The sequence below is a fragment of the Heloderma suspectum genome, chromosome 3 (genome assembly GCF_057233095.1).
Source record: "Heloderma suspectum isolate Gila_16-S chromosome 3, 16-S_ref, whole genome shotgun sequence".
Taxonomy (NCBI): domain Eukaryota; kingdom Metazoa; phylum Chordata; class Lepidosauria; order Squamata; family Helodermatidae; genus Heloderma; species Heloderma suspectum.
The window spans coordinates 137,011,978-137,029,992 of NC_139460.1; the positions used below are offsets into that span (position 1 = coordinate 137,011,978).

Below are 18,015 nucleotides of genomic sequence, written 5' to 3' on the forward strand. Positions count from 1 at the left end.
ATTCTCAGAATTTCACCTCTGAAGGAAATTCTACACAGCCCTGGTATATACATAGAGACAAACCTGATACACTGCCATAGCAGGCTTAATAACTGCCATTTGCTAACCCTCCCGGAATGCAAAGCACAAAGAGGCAGATCTAACCTGAGAGGTCTTTACGGCTGTCTTGAGAAGAGCTTTGCACTTTGGCTTTACAGAATTTTGCTGCATATGTAACATGGTACATAGTAGTATCTTATTTTTAAAAGTGGTTCCCTGGCAAAACAAGGCAGAGCGGTGTGTGTGCATGTGCCAAAACGATAGAATACGATCGAATCGAGATAGCAAGCTGACATACAAGAGCATGAGGCAACCTTAACACCTTATTAGCATGATGAATTTTTATGCTGCATTCCAAGAATGTCCTGTCTCATGTTTCTTGTTCATACTCTGAAAATAATTACAGCCCTGGGAAACGTGATTTGTTGTGGCTCAGCTGGATCCATATAACATTCCAAGAATGAGGAGAAATTGCAATCCTGGTCTGGTCTTCATTAAATTTGTTTGTGTCTCCCTAGTCCTACTCTTATGTGACTCAAGAGGTTTTGGTGTAGAATATGCGGTCTTCTCTAAGGTCAGGCTTTTATTACAGTGGCTATGATATTATAGATAATATGATATATTCCCTTTCTGGTTTAGAAATAGATTGTCCTTCTGGAATGCAAGTAGGGCAAAAGGGAAAAAGAAAGAAGCTCTGCACCTGCCCACATACGTTTACCAAGTGGTTTAAATTAAGGTTTTTACAGTGTGGTGTGGGAAGGGCTGTTGGTCAGTGGAAGAACACATGCTTTGCATGCTAAAGTTCTCTTGAATCTCCAGGAAATGCTAAAACAGACCCCTGCCTGAAACCCTGAAAAGCTGCTGCCAGTCAGTGTACACTTGACAATACTGAGCTTGATCGACCCATTTTGAATCGACATTAGGCTGCTTCCTACATCAAAATTTTCAGCCCCAGTCCCAATCTATACCCGATACTTAAGAAAAGAGAAGTTTGTCCCTCTGTATGCAATAGGCTGCCACCACAACCTTTGGGACTCCCTTTCCATCCTTTGAGAACTACCACTACAGTCCATGTAATAAAATGCAGATAGCCATTTATGTCAGGCTCCAACTAGTACAATAAAGCTTTGACTCTCTGAAGAGAGAGACAATATTTTTCCCCCAAAAAGCTGAAGATAGTATCATAGGAGCAACAGAGCGCACACACGTGCACACACACCAACTTTCCTCCAAGATGGTGATGATGCCCACCGTTTATTTTAGCCTCAGAACAGCGCTGTGTGGTAGCTGAAGCTGAGGAATAGTGACTGGCCTAAAGTGAGATTCATGGCTGAGCAGGGATTTGAGCAGGAGTAGAGGGAAGAAGCCCCATGGCCTAACGACAAAGGAGGAGGAGGCAGACTCCAGTGCTTGAAAAAGGAAAATGTATTGTTCTCTACGTGTTTCAGAGATGTCTCCTTCTTCAGGAGGAGAAAACCTTTTGCTTCCCCAAATCCCCGCCCCCAGCCAAATGCACAGGGATTAAAGGAAGAGTCTCCACTGGAGTCAGTGGAGGCTTTTTTCCTTTCTTTTTTAATCTCTGCATTGGGGTGGGGGTGGAATTTGGGGAAGCAAATAGGGTGGTGGTGAGAGATTTAATCTTCAACTCCCAGTGTGCACTGCTCCTAATCCAAATCGGAGCTATGCACAGTTACACTTAAATTGAAAGAAAGAAAGAAAGAAAGAAAGAAAGAAAGAAAGAAAGAAGCTCTGCCAAAGACTACACCAGCCTTCCCCAACCTGGTGGGCTCCAGATGTTTTGGACTATGAGCATCTCTACACCACCTTAAAATCCTGCATTGAAAATGGGGCTTTCTGCTTTCCTTTTAAATGCAGGATCACAATGGACTCCCTTTACACACGCTTCCTTTCCCCCTCCTTCTCCCCCTTATCTGAGTATTCCATATGTTTCATTGATCTTGCTCCTCTTCTTTCAGCTTTTCCTTTTTCATGGAGGGAACTCAAGCAGAACACAAGTGGGGTCATTTGATAGCTCATTATCTCCGATCTATTTAAAAATTGAATTACAGTTATTTAGTTCAGGAGATGCCCTGGAGATTCATGGCGGTGGCATCTAAAGGGCCTGCAAACTTCCATGAGTGAGCAATCTCAAAAGCAGGATAAAAGCTCTGTGTGAAGAAGCCCTACAACTCCCAGCATTGTTAACTATTGGCCGTCCTGGCTGGGGCTGATGGGAGCTGATGTCCAAAACATCTGGAGGGCACCAGGTTGGGGAAGCCTGCATTACACAATTAACATAAGGCATAGAGAGACTTACATCTTCACTGCCAGCTCCTCCTCTTCCTGGCCATCTGCTGGGTCATTGTTTGCCGATGGATCTCCCCTGACATCTCCCTCCTCCCAAATAGATGCCTGAGGAGACTCCTGGGGATAGAACCTCCTAGCAGCCAGATGTGCTCTCCTACGCTAACTCTGGGTTTCCATGGGGTCCCCTGCCACCTTTCCTCGGAGGCCCAGGACATGAAGGGTTCAAGGCAGGGCTTGGGTTGTGGTCAGAGGGTGAGAGCAGGCATGATATCCATGGGATGAGGCACCTCAGGCTGCCTTGGGACTGTAACAGGTTCTTCCAGTTCCTGAGTTGTACTGGGGCTCTCTGCAGGCCTCCCACACCTCTTCCTCCCTGAGCAGGATCCTGACATAAAATAACTGGGAAACCATGGCTTTATCATACCATTTTCAATTTTTTTGAAAACTACTGTCTGTTTCCATCCATTGATAACAATAACAAAAACAAAGGCTTATACTGTTCCTCTCCTTAGAGGAGGAATCTGTAGCCTAGTAAGTATGTATTAAATATGGACATCCATCAAGATGTCTCATTAGTACTCCAGTACAGTCTTTCATCTCAGTGAAAACAGTGGGATTTAAGTGCTCCTGAACAACTGAGCAAAGTATCCTTGGTTCTTCTATTCCACTTCTCGGTTTCTAGATCGGCCCTGTGGATTCTATTTTGCATTTCTAGCCTTTGGCTATCTTATATACCAGCTTGATTTCAGTGTCCATAATAATAATTTTTAAACGTTCTTAGAAGTATTAGGCAGAAGAGAATGTTGGTATCGACACCACTTTCGGGAGACATAATCACAGCTTTACAGGAAACTCAGACCTCCTTCACCAGAATGACGGCTATTAAGGTGGAATGCCAGGGAAAGAGGAGAACGACTTCAAAACCGGAATCAAGGTGGTTAAGTTGACCCTAGTGTTTTTTGGCATATGGCACTGGATAAAAATATAGTAATTTGAACAAAAATTTGAACTCGTCTTCTAGTAAGAGACAAAGTAGATGTAATTAGGCAGCTATGTTAGGCACAATCAATGGCTAGTAGTCATGATGGCTATGTACTACATCCAGTACCGAAGGCAGTATGTCTACGAGTTGCTGGGGAACATGAGTGGGATTGCACTCATGTCCTGCTTTTGGGTTTCCTATGGGCAGCTGACTACTGTGTGAACAGGACTACACGGACCTCTGGTGTGATTCAGTAGTGCTCTTCTTTTGTTTGTTTATACATGTGTCTGCTGTGTTCACATATAAAGTCGTGTGCGGGGGGAGGTCTAATTTTTTTACAAGAAGGGAAGCACATGAGTGAGAGGATCCCAGCCATCCCCCCACCTCACCTTGTCATACCCTGTTGCTTCTGGTTCCTTTCTCCCCAGCGCACTGTAGAGCCTGCCTGGGAGAAAAATGCGGATAAAAAGTGTGGGGAGATAAGGCGGGGGGGAGTTCACTACCCCTCACTCTTGCATGCAACTTTGTCAGAAGTAGACGCACACATACACCCAGAACCCCCACACCTATTTATATGTGAATAGGGCAGACCCATGAGCAACACATTTGTTTTGCCTGCCATGTGGCATAAACTCCCCCCTTTAAACACCCACCCTTCCTGCTGAATGGGAGTTCCATTTCTAGCTTACTGAATCCACTGAAATCCTGGCCAGGTACATCTGAGGAGCCTAACAAAAGCTCTCCCAAGTCTCTTCCTCCCTTTCTTGGGCACAGTTTCCTCAACTACACAGCCCCTGGTGTTCTTATCCTCTACCCTGCTTAAACCCCTCATCTCCTGCCTCTGCTGTTTCATGCCAGGGCTCACTATTAGGCAGAATGAAGGGCGGGTGGAGTGGGGTGGCAGGATACAGCAGGGAGGTGCTGTAGGGGAGAGCTGTGCACCACATGACCTGCACTGTACCCCTAAGCTCACCTGCTGCCCTCAGGTGTGGTGGAGGATGCTGTTCCATTGCCAGTGTTGTAGTAAGACTCACCTGACAGTCCAGACAGCTTCTGTACATGGAATGTGGGCATCACCTTGACATTCAGCTCAGGCAACAAAATATCTTCACTCAGCCCTGTCTCATCCCAAGCATTCTAAGTATTTTCAGAAAGCACTGTTTGTTTCTCATGCTTGCTTTTAGTGGCTGGGGTTAAAATTTGAATAGGCTAACTTTACATGTACACAGAATCCAATACCTTTAGTGTGTGTTTTGTCTTTTCATTTTGCCTAGTTGTGTTTTAAGTGTTGAGTCTGTCCTAGAGCTTATGTGATGGTGAAAGCTAAGAATCTAAATAAAAGGGAAAGTGGCAGTCATTTGAAAACATAGCTGTGCAGAGTCGTATTTTTAAGACACTCTCTGCAACCTTCAGTGCTATAAACTTTGAGAAAACATTTGCAGAGGTCTAAGGAATACTTGGGATGAGTGGATTAATCACTGAATATGCATGTATGTACCTGGTTTTCATGCCTCTGGCTCATAGACTACTGCACTACTGAATTGTCCACCAGTCATGCAGTGGCTGAGGTCCCCCACATCTCTTTGGCAGATCAGAATGAGGCTACGCACAGGTGACTTGTATGGATCAGGTAGGTTGAATAAGCATCGCTGAGATTTAAAGACACCCAAACTCTGGGCCTCCTTTCAGTTGCTCCCAAGCAACAAGCAACTAGGTATTTGCCTATGTTTGCTTCCCCTAGAGATGCTTTACAAACATTTTGAAAAGTCATTCCTTTTGAAAGCCCTTCACTTTGAAAGAGACTTGGTGGAGTGTTCACTTCTGCTTGTGCATCTCCATGCTAATATTGTAATTTAATTACTTCTGCTTTCCTTTTTTATCTGCCCAAACAGCTGTTGGGACAACGGGCTCACTTTCCATAAGCTTTAAATACCTTATTGCTGTTCTCTGCCAGAATAGAAATAATAGGATCAAAGGAACAGCATATCTGAGATGCACGTTGGTTTTCATTGTTAGTTCCACTGGTAATATTTCACTGACAAGCCAGTCACCACCATGAGGATTAGAGAGAGCGAGAGCGCACTACCAAAGCCAGCATGCTATTTCTGTAGTTGTCAGTTTAAACCATCAACTCTCAAGTTCTGGCAGAGTGAAACATTTCAAGTGTTTTCTTGCGCATATTCAACAGAATTTAGTGACTTCGTAAAATACTTTATTGCACAACATCCAAATCAGGACTGGAATTGCCAACCCCGCCCCCCGCCCCCCTGGCTTCCATGCCTTGCATATCTATAAAACAGGCAGCAATTTAGCAGGCTGGTCTTATCCCGTCACTACATCAATGCCAGGAAAAATTCCAGGAGGGTTGCAGTGTTCGTCTGCAAACACAGACAAAAAGGGTGTTGTGGTACTGTAGTCTTTAAGGTTCCACAGGACTCTTTCTTCTGCTTGCCCAGAAAAGTACCAGCTAGTGATTTTTTGTATGTCATGCATCAGTTAAAGGCATAGGAGCCCTTCCAGAAAAAAAAAGTTGTCAACCCTAAAAAGTGTATAGAACCAGTTTCACCTAAACATCCATTTTCAAAAGTAGAAAAGGAAAACGTACTGTCCATAGTTGGATCCAATTCATATTTTTGTTATTATCTTGAAATAAAAAAAGGGCAGACCATTGGAAACATGGATTTTTCTTCCAGCTCTGCAGAGGTCAGTTTGTACTTTCCCCAGTATAGAGATGCTGGTTTCTGATCATTCGTGATCTAGCAGCATAGCACGTAATAGGAGGCATGGAAAGTGTTTTGAAAAGCTGTCTTTGTAGGCCAGTGAGGATAAGAATGAGCTGAAACATCAGGACCACAGAGTTTAGGAGTTCTCAAATGGTGATAGCAATCCCCCCAATTAGCACTGCCTCAGTAATAACTCGTAACATGGTGTTACACTTTTAAAAGTGTCTCCCCATCCCCCACAACTGCCATCTGTTTATCACCTGAGTTTGTAAAGATCCTTTCACAGAGCTACATGCATGCAGCTTGGTCTTGCACACATGAACCTGTGTTTTGGGGCACAATCCAACACTGGCCTTAGAAGAGGAATCAGACAGAGCGTCTTCAGCTCTTTCTGGCTTCCCTTCTTCCCAGATGAGGGTGAAGTGACAGAGAAGTAGAGACGTGGACATCCCCACAACACCACCAGTGTACATCAAGGAGGATCCACCTATTATGAGACATTCACAACTTGCCCAGTTCTCTAAACCAGCTTCCTACAATGTGGCACTCTCTGGATGCTGACTGGGGATGATGGGAGTTGTAATCCAAATATATCTGGAGGGCATCGGATTGAGGAAAGCTACTCTAAACAATAGCCATGCTTAACCTCTAAACTTTTGTCATAGTTTTGATGGCTGCAATTGCAAAAATCTGCTCAGGACCTTCTTCTTTCTTGGACCCTTGCCCTCTGCCACCACACATCTTGTGGCTCATTCTTGCAGGGTCCCATCACCACAGTTTAAGAATGCAGGTCCTAAAGCAAGAAGTATTTTATAGACTCAGTCTGATATGTTAAAGGCCTCATTATGATTTGCTTTGGGCAAGCTTCTATTGCGCAAGACACATAGATCCGTAGGGCAATTAAAGGATGCCTTAGCTTGAATTTGAGTCACAACTGCTAACGTTGTTTGAAATGGAAGCACTACAAGCCAGTCCAGATGTTACTTTCACCATAGTGATCTGCAGATGTCTGACCTAGCCGAGCCTTCCCCAACCTGGTGCCCTCCAGGTGTTTTGGACTACAAGTTCCATCAGCCCTGGCCAGCACAGCCAGTTGTCAGGGATGATGGCAGTTCTGCTCCAAAACGTCTGGAGGGCACCAGCTTGGGGAAGACTGCACTACCCATCCTGTCTAGCAAAACTCACCGAGTAGAAGATGTCAAGCTGTAAGTTTCCCTCCTCGTAATCCATGTCAAGGAAAGGAGCAGGTGGCCATGTGGAAGCTCACTGCATGATATCCCTTATTCATGCAATGAGTCTTGTTCCATGACATGGCATGAGGTGGGCAAGTTTGCCACAGGGATGTCAATTCCCACGGCCAAAGTGAAGTCAACACTGGCTTTCTATCTGCTAGTGTTGGAGATGCCTCCAAAGAACCAGTTACACAGGATTCTACACTCAGTTTGGATTCCTAACCATATGCCTAAATAAGGAATTGTACTTGATGGGCAAGAGATGTCTATTCACAGCCCTCAATCCTCAACACTGGCACTGGGTCAGGAAACTTTTAGGCTTTGGTCACAGGAGTTTAACTTGAGCTCTGGTAGTATGACTTGCTTATTGATTTATCCCCAGTGTAAATTTGACATTGCAGCATCCGGCTGACGTAAGGGTCTAAAAACGACTGCATGCAGTGTTATAGGAAACAGATAAAGATATGCAGTGCAACTTCTATCTACAGAAATTAGTTCCAAGTAGAACACATTCTCGGGTAAAATCCCCACCACCATGGCTTTAACCAACATTTAAGATCCATGCCTTCAAATTAGTCCTTATCTCCTGTAATGCCTGTTCAAATACCAGTAATCTATTTCTTAACCTATTAGCTTATGATTAAAAGGACCCAGCTTTGCACGGGTTGGAATTGCCCTTAGTTTGGGACAGCAAAGCCTTCTAGCAAAGTTATGCAGCTGTCAGAGTTTGACGCATTGTGCCTGCCCAGTCTGAGTCAAACTACACCTGCGGGTACCCTTAGGCACAGCCCCTACCATGGTGCATCCCTACTGCTGTCTGAGGGAGGGGTCTGCCAACCCCACTCCCCTCAGGGAGGGCTGCCGCACAGCAGCGGGGAGGGAGCAGCAGTATAACTCTGTCCCTTGGACTACTCCCCTCCCAGCTCCCAACTATGTGAACTGTAAAGCTGTGGGCTGGTGAAGGAAGTCTGCTGCCTAGTGAATGAAGATTGTACTGTGGGGGCCAAACAGATGGACATATTTACATTAATTAATGCATTTAAAAAACCAAATTACCCTGAGGTGAACACCCCTAGGGTCCCCTTAGTATGCAGATGTTTAGGTTTCACAATCTTGGGGCTATGGTGCTGACAGACAAACACACATCCTCTTGTATTATTACAGATTAACTGTAATAATAATCTCCACAACCCACACCATTCTAATTCAAGGAATGAAACATTTAACCCATTCTCCAGCCACTACAATCTCATGCCATAGTATATTCTCATGTTGTATTACAGTGTCATTCTAACTTTTCATGATCCAGGAAGCCCCTCCACATTGACTTGTCTGCCAGGATCTACTTAGGGGGCAATCCTATGCGGGTGGCCGTAAGCCTCTGAAATTGGAGGCTCACAGCCATCCAATGCAGAGCGGGAGAAGTGGAAGAGGTGGTCCTCCCCCTCTGCATTTTGGCTAGACAGGTTTTTTCGTCCATCTAGCTGGGGCTCTGTGGAGCAGGTGGCAAGGAGGCTGGGGAGGCCTGGGGATAAGGCATAAGCCAGCTTCCCCAGACCCCTCCCCACCCACCAGCGTGCCTCCTTTCCCTCCTCTCTGAGGTCGCCTTTGTGACCTTGGAGAGGCAGCAGGCACGGTTGTCTCCGTGCTGGCTGCGAGGGGGATTGGGAGGGGTCGGAGAGCTTGGATTCCTGGCTCTGAGGTCGTAGCATGGCCCCAACCTTGGATCCATGAATCCGAATTATCCTATGACCCCCCCCAAACTCTTTCTATGGGGCATAGGATTGCTCCCTTATTCATTTTATTGTTTCCTTATATTAACAAGAGTCATGCCTTGTAGAAAGCAGGAGTAAAAACAATTTGAAAATCCATCCACAATTTGAGGGATGCAATATTCTTAAGGCAGATTTCAAACAATTTAACAATTAGGAACATTGAAAGGAATTAAGAACTACTTGGCTGCAACCCAGTTACCAGGAAGTAAGCCCCACTGAAAATGGGATTTATTTCTGAGTAGACAGATGTTAAAAGAATGGAAAAACAGGAACATTATTACTAGGTATATTTGTACTTTAAACAATAATTACCAAAATACATAGTGTTGGAAATGGAAGGACAAACCGCTGCAGCCAAAGGGGTGTGTGTGTGTCTGTGTGTGTGTGTATTTGCCAACTGGCAAATAGGAAAAGTTAAAATAAAATAAGGGTGCAATCCTATGGCCACTAGTCAGCAGCTAGACAGCCATAGGATAGGTCGGTTCCCGGGAATCCACCTTGGAGCCCATGCTGGTATGACACATGCTCCGAGGTTGTTCCCAGAGAACCCACCCCACCCCCTCCCACGCCACCTCATAGACAGCATGGATCGGCTCTGCGCTCAGAAGAGCAGCACGGAGCAGCGACAACGGGGCATTCCCGGGGGCGGGGAGGTCGGAAATGCTGGTATGACACATCCTACGTGTCATCTGGCCGCCGCTTCTCGAGGTCCCGAAGCTAGACAGCCGAAATCGGCTGTCTAGCCATGAAGGCAGGGCTGGGGAAGCGAGGAGGAGATCCACTCCTCACCACTGCTCCTGCCCTGCACTGGATAGACAGTCGCTCCCCAGCTCAGAGGCAACCGTCGATCCCGATAGAATTGCTTCCTAAATGTGATAAACAAGTAGAAGGTTATATTATTTGTGCTTAGCAGTAGTATGTAGCTATTATGCTGAAAGAGAAAAAGCATATTTGAATGGGCAAACCTCAGAAATTAATACTTATAGGGTTGGATCTGGGATCTGCCTTCCGTGGACAGGAGGGGCTCTGCTCATGGAAGGGGCCTCCACCCAATTTTCAGAGATCCCCCTTTTCCCTTCTTCAGCAAAGTCCCCTGAAGCTCTGTGTAGCGTGTTCAGTGGGGCGGAGAGTCAGCCTTTTTCTTTTCATAAAGGCTGTTCAACCCTTCTGCCACAGCCTTTAACAAAAAGAAAAAGAAAGGGTGAATCTCCAGCCCCCTGAACATGCTGCACAGAACTTCAGGGGACTTTGCTGAATAGGGGGAGCTGGGGAGGTATGTGGGGGAATCCCTGAAAATTGATGGGAGGCAGCTTCCTTCGATGGAGCCCTCCTGTACCAGGGTGACCATGTGTCCTCTTTTAGCAGAGGACAGTTGTTGCTTATCACCAGTTAGTACCTGGACAGAGACTAAGCAGGCACACAGGTGACCTGGTCATAGGGCATCTCTACACCAGCCTAAAATCCTGCATTTAAAATGGAACTTTCTGCTTCCGTTTTAAATGCAGGATCATGACTCCCTTTTTCATGCGCTTCCTTTCCCCCCTCCCCTTCCCACACCTCCTTCATCTCATATCTGAGTCTTCCATTATCTTCCACTGGTCTCGCTCCTCTTCTTGCCGCTTTTCCTCTTTTCATGGAGGGGACTCAAGCGGAACCCAGTGGGGTAATTTGATAGCGATCTATTTTATCTTGAATCTATTTAAAAATGGAACAAAGGGTATTTAGTGCAGGAGACGCCCTGGAGGGTCACAGCATCATGTAAAGAGCCCGCAAATTTCCATGAAGGAGCAACTCAATCTCAGGATAAAAGTTCGGTGTGAAAGAAAGCCATGGTCTTCACTGTTATGACGAGATGTATTGTATTTCTGTTTAAATTATCTGTAATTAATGTGCATCTTGCTCTATAAAAATTAGCATATGCAAACTGGCGTCATGTTTTGTCCTCTTTTTTAGTGATGCGTTTCCTCTTTTTTGGCCATGTGTAAGTGGCCACACTACGCACAACACATTATGTAGCGATCCCCAATTTCACTTCCTTTAATGCTGAATGACTGTATTAGTGAGTTTGGGATTCAATACACCAGTCAGGCTGAGCTTCTTGTTGCCACAACTGATAGTGTATTAGGTGAATGGTGTGAGTTGGAGGTGTATCGTCTTGGCATGCAAATATGATGAAGAGGGAGAGACGGATTTGCCTAGACTAAGGTATGTTTCTCTTTGGGCTTCTGGAGAAATCCCACATTTGGCCTCCATTTCTCTCCTTTGCCTCTTTCCAGGAATGTGTACAGAGTCTTTAGCATGCCTGAATTCTTGCTCATTGCTTGAATAGGGCTGCCTGCCATGGAAGATCCAGCTCAAGGCCACTCAATACATTTTGCTGCATGAAGCAAAGGACAAGATGGTGTCCCTCTCCCCACAATTCAGTGCTGAGAAGCTGACTAGACTGGAATATTTCTTTCAAACACTGGTGACTGGACAGTGTCCCACACTACACCAGAGAGCGGCAAGTTGGCTTAGTGGAGGAGGGGGACAAGGCAGGCTGCATGGCACACAGAGCTCTGTCTTCAGTCACCTAGCCACCACTCCCTCCCTCCCAGCATTTGCTGCCTGAGGCAGCTGCCACATTCTACCTAATTGTAGGGCCTGCCCTGAGCCAGCTGCATTCTCACCTCGGCTCCTTTTAAAATGCTTCCGTGTCTGGCTCTGAGGTCTAGGATCAGGTGTGAAGTGCCAGCTCAAGACTGCCAGAAGTGGCGCTAGGGAATTGTCAACTCCCTTGTCCCCTCCCTTCTCAGTCACTCACTCCAGGATACCAGGCTTCAGGCTCACTACTTTATTAGTTAACAACCAGGTTCTTTACAAACGCAAACCCTTGGAGACTCTCAGCTACAAAGGAAAACAGCTACTCCACACAATTACGAATATCAATAGAGGAGCCAAGTGGGAATTAGAGATGTCACTGGCAGTTTGAAACAAGAACTTGCCAGCCAGAATAACTTAGGGGGGGATGCCTCTCCCTTACAGTTGTGCCCTTCTATGTAGGCTATCACACATAGCCAACCGGGTGGGACATCTGAGCTCCGCCTCTAACTTTTCCCGCTTCGCTCTGCGCTGGACTCTAGCATCCTTCAGGTCACACCCCGCACTCTCCTCCTCCCCCGAGACCTGAGTTCTCATGGAGGAGGAAAGGGGGGGCTTCAGATCGAGCCAAGGTCCTGAGAAGAATGCCTATCCGTATCTGAGCTCACCAGGGAGGAAGCCTCCCCTGGCTCTGGCTGTTCCCATTCTTAGTCTGAGCTGCTAACTATCTCCACACACTCAGAATCATTCCTAACAGGAATCACCAAAAAGAGGAAACACATCACCAAAAAAGAGGACAGAGCGTACAAATCTTCATACAATTTGCATATGCTAAGATACAGGCATAGATGCAAATTTAGGAATAATTATTATAATTTAAATAGAAATGCAGTCCATCTCACCGTAGTGTGGAAGACTGTGATCAGGTGTCCTGTGTGCCTGCCTGTTCAGTCTGCTGCCCAGCTACCGATTCGTGATGGGCAACAGCTCTTATGGTTCGTTATCTTATCCCACTCTTACGGGGTGGGGTGGGGGACTTGCTTCTTCTCTAGGCTGCGGCTTACCTGGAGTTACTTCCTGCACATGCACCTTTTTGTGGTTCCTCTGCTCTGTGCTGGTGGCACACGTGAGATCTGGATTTCGTACACTGATCTTTGGCAGGTTAATGAGTGGGTAAGCTAGTCTCATGGCAAGGGAGCTGAACTACTAGACAATGTAGGATTTTGTATGATGTTAAATTAATCCCTCTGTGAGTTTGGTGCAGAGTCCAGAAACTAACACCACCTTTCCACAGGGGATCATGGAGGTTTATTGCCTGGTGGCTCAAAAGGATTTGCTATCTGCCAGAAACAAACCTACAGTCATCCATTCCTCAGGGCAGTATGAGGCCGCTGCCACTGCAGGACTGCAGCATTTGGCTGAATTCAAGAGATATTTCTATCAAGATTGGAAAGAGAGAGATGGGGATGGGGTGGGGTGCAGTTTGGGATGGAGAGAGAAAAGGGGAGGGGTGAACACCAAGAGAATTCACTTTGCTCACCACTGATTATGGCAGGTTGCCCATTAGGAAACACTGGCTGACTTCCTTCATTGTCGTGAAATCGCTGCCTACCTAAGCGAGTAAGAATGTGGAGTGGCAGGAGAGTTGACGCCGAGGCTTTGCTCCCTGGTCTGCTGAAGCTAAGGGTCAAAGATATGAAAAAGCCAAACTAGGCATGATAGAGCAGAGGCATGCATAAGATGCCAGAGCTTTGGGGCAGGGAGTTAACCCTTCTGCTCCACATCACTTTCCCTGTGAACAGCACAGCCCTGAAGCTGCTATTTGCCTCACCAGGAGGTGAATGTACAGGTACAGTACGGGACCTTGTATGTTTTTCCCTGGACAACAAATAGCCATTGAGGAGGGGGGAACTTTTCATAGTGAAGATGGCTCAGTGGTGTGGACTAATCTCCGCCTTCTCAGCACCATGGTTCCAATCTGAATCAGGGCCCTACAGCTACTATCTATCTGTTGACTGTTTAAAAGCCAGAGGAAATCTTGTTCACAGACTTCCCTCATCATGTCCTGTTTGGCTTTTGGTCACCCTGGAGACTATACTGATGAGCTTGAGACACAATGCTATGCATATTTAGACAGAAAAAAAGTTATTTTTGTCCGTTCCATTTGCTTTGAGTCTACACAGTCCTCTCTTCCCTGAGCTCATATGACTGAGCCTTGTCCTTGCTCGACTGACACAACGTCAGCGCTATGGAATTGTGGCTGGGAACTTACCACAGTTTAACTTGTGCATGACAAGTGCATTTTGGCCTCACAGAGCTATGGACACTGGTGCAACCCTGCAAACTGGTCCCGTTATATTAAGGAGCTTTACAGGTTTCCTTTTGTTACTGGTAAGGAGTAGAGGCAGACAACTGTCTGGATAATGTCTTAGCTGAGGCAGCCTCAGTCATTGATCTGGTTTGCACATCAGGGCTGCAATTCCTGGATTGTTTAACCCAGGAATTGCCAGAGATGAGCAAAATGATGAGAGCACTGCCTCCCGCATACGCCTCATTTCTGCTTTCAATTTTGTGACATCTGAACCCAGGAACTCACCCAGAGTTAACCCATTGTTGGGTTAACGCTGGGTTGTTTAACCCCTACCCCCCCACACACAGTTTTTGGGTTCAGATGCTGTGAAACAATCCAGGAATTGGGCATTGGAAGTGGAAACAACGAGCATGCAGCTCACACACTTTGCTCATCCCCTGTATTACACTGCTCCAGCTTAAGTGGATTTATGGAGTCAGATTGGAAGAATAAGTCTGATAAATACAGCTTTTTGGGTACCATCCTCTGGGCATTGTAAACATTTTTGATAGCTACCTCTGTGGGAAAGTCAAAGAGCAGTTGAAGGATGCAGGAAATCTATTAACTGCTAACAAATTGTACTTTCTTATTTATTTATTTAGCTCTATGATTCCACATAGTGCTTTATTGAACAACACGAATAAAGTGGCAACAACAAAAATGGCATGTTTCCCCTGCCCCACTACCAGAATTTACAGTCTCAATTCACTACCCACAGTTAGCACCCAGAGAACTAAGAATGATCTGCAGAGGGGGAAAGGCATGTAAAAGACAAACCAAAAATATGCAGGGCAACAAAATCACTGAAACCATGTTGGTATCACAAGTTGTCAATGGTAATGTTTTGGCGGGAGGATGGTTCTGAAAATCACGGCTTTATTTAGTTAGATTTTTTTTTTAATCCTACCCTTTGACAAGCGTCCCCACATACTCAAGAAGGCTTACAACAATTGAAATAACAATATACAACAAAAACACAACAATAAAATACAATAAATAAGAGCTGGAAACTGGAGCAACAGTCACGCAATCCATAGAGCAGGAGAGAGAGAAATGAAACTAATTATTAAGACAGAACAAAATTACATCCTAAATTAAAAGAAACCCCAAAACCTGAAGGACTGGGAAATCTCTGGAATTACATACATACATGATACAGTATCCATGTATCACATATGTGTGAACCCATTTCAGTCTGTGTGAACCCATTTCAATCTGGGTTCAGGCCTGGTTTTGGGATGGAATTGGCCTTCGTCACCCAGATGGATGACCTTTACTGGGAGAGAGGGACAGGGGAGTGTGACCCTGTTGCTTCTCCTTGATCTTTCAGTGACATTTGGTATCACTGACCATGGTGTTCTCCTGGACTGGCTCTGTGAGACTGGATTAGGGGGCACTACATTGCCCTGGTTCTGTTCCGACCTGCAGGGTAAGTTCCAGAGAGTGGCGTTTTGCTGTTGGGTGCCACGGGACACAATCCTGTCACCAGAGCTTTTGCAGCTGTTGGATGTGGTCATTCTGGGATTTGGGCCCTGTTTCTCTATTACATCTCAGTCAGGTGTGGCCATGCATGACTTGAACCAGTACAATAATGGGCTGGATAAGAGCCAGCCAATTGAATCTTGATAAGATGGAGGCACTGTGGGTTGAACTCCTCCTACAGGGACTAATTTCTGGATTCATCTCTGTCACTTGAGGCCCAAGGAGCCTTGGTGGCAAAGAGCACCTATTACCTGCTTTGGCTGGTAGGGCAGCTCTGACCATTCCTGGTCAGGGGTAGCCTGGCCACAGTGATCCCTGCAGTGGTAAGACTGGATGATTGTAATGCACTTTATGTGGGGCTGCACTTGAGATTGGTTCAGAAGCTGCTGCCAGTGTAGAATGCGGTAGCAAAATTGCTCAGTGGAGTTCCTTACCGTGCACATATTACTCCTGTGCTGAAAACTCTGCATAGGCTGCCAGTTAGTTTCCAAGTCATGTTTAAGGTGTTACTGCTGGTTTATAAAGCCCTAAACAGCTTAGGACCAGGTTAACTGAGAGGCCACCTTCTCCCATATAGGCCACCCTGGTCTCTACATTCTGAGGGGGAGGGCTTGGTGAGGTCCATTTGGCTGTGATGTGGAGAAGAAGGGCCTTCTCAGTTGTGGCCCCCCATGTGGAATAATCTCCCCCTTGAGATCAGGCAGGCTCCTAGCGTGGAGTGCTTCTGCCAACAACTGAAGACACATTTGTTTGCCCAGGCATTTCCCTAATCGCTAGCATTGTCAGCTACCCTGTGCTATTTTAATGAGGTTGTATTGTTTTTATCATTATTTTATTGGTTTAATGATTGGTTTTATTGTATTTTATCATTATTTTATTTTGTAAATTACTTTGGGATTTTTAAAAAATGAAACGCGGTATAGAAATGTTCTGAAATAAATAAAATACATTCAGTGAAGGGTGATGGATGCTCAGGACAGCAGAAGAGTTTCCCAAGCAGGTGCTGTTGGTGGGCAGGAGTGAAATTTACCACCCAGAAGTTGAACAGACAGGGTAGCTACATAAAAAAAAAAAAAAAACCTGCAGGAGCAGAAAGAGAGGGCTATATTTGTGAACTTCCCAGCGAGCTTCAGCTATTGAGCGGTATAGAAATATAAAATGAAAAATAAATTAAACAAAATATAGGGGGGCACACAGGAAGATCAAAGACAGCCTTCTCCAACCTGGTGCCCCCCAGATGCGTTTGACTGTAGCCTCCATCATCCCCAGCCAGCACAGCCATTTGCCACATTGGCTGGGGAAGTTAGAAGTGGTAGGCCACCACATCTGGAGGGCACCTGGTTGGGGAAGGCTGATTAAAGATGCTGATGTAGAGGCAAGGCGCTGCTCCCTTGGCTGGATGAGTCCACAGTTGCAAAGGAGGTTTCTGAATATGCCCAGCATGCTTCTGAAGCCCCAACCCTTGGCTGAAGATCTGTGCCCAAGTACATATGGTAAACATGCACACAGTGGCTGGCCTCTTTCAGAATGCGACTCTGTGCCATTCAGAAACATGGGACACTCCATACTCGCACCTCCCTCTTGCCACACATGGTCTCAGGGGATGATTTGAAGGCACATGATACAGCAAGTGTGCTGAAGCTAATCACATCTGGGTCTGGTCAGTGCCTGGATGGGAGACAGCCTAGGAATCCCATGCATGCTCCTTGAGTTCTGTGTTGGAAGAAAGGCAGGCTCAAAAAGTAATAAATCTTGTTCATATTATGCGCCCTCAGCAGTACGTGCTACATTCCTTGCTCAAAGCAGTTGAGACAAATACATAAAGTATTAAAATCGGAACTTCCCAAGAAGTAAATCAAAAGAAGTGGTGCCAATTATAAGCAGAAACAAATAGTTAAACCAGGAAACAAGCACTCTGAATACAGATAATACAGCACACTCTTTCCAGCAGAAACAATTAAGTTAAGAATCCGTCTCACAGGGCCAGGCTGAAGATTGCCAGAAATTCTCTCCATGCTAGCTCAAAGGTCCTACAGAAAGAAGACACCTGATGTGGCCTCCAAGAAGGTTCTTGGAGTATGCCTGGCTTGGCCATAGCAGACCTTCCCCAAGAGACCAAATCAGTAAGCCATCCTGTGAAAATTCTTTGGGATTTTCCTGACTCAGTGGCTGCCACGAGTGTAATGATGCTCCCCAAAACACTATCAGTGTGTGTGTTCTCTGCTGTTAGGCCTTTCCCTTCATTTTAGGCATAGCATGTTGTGGAGAAGTTGGACAGAAATATATATATATATATATATTCATCCCTCTCTCATAACTGTGGGATGTAGGGAGGTCACCCAAAGAAACTGACCAGCAGTAGATTCAGGAGAGACAAAAGAAATAAGCAATTGACTTTATGGAATTTAATCTGTGAGAGGAATGGCCAAGATCAATGTTCCCCAACATGGTGCCCTCATGATGTGTTGGACTGCAACTCCCATCATTCACAGCCAGCATGGAAGGAAGGGAGTTGCAATCCAACACAGCTAGAAGGTACTAGGCT

The 18,015-nt window shown here is 45.7% G+C and overlaps 1 protein-coding gene across 2 annotated transcripts in view; it reads left to right on the forward strand.

Moving 5' to 3' along the window:
• Positions 1 to 18,015, forward strand: part of METTL21C (methyltransferase 21C, AARS1 lysine) — a 65,798-nt gene that overhangs the window by 36,100 nt on the left and 11,683 nt on the right. The window lies entirely within an intron of this gene.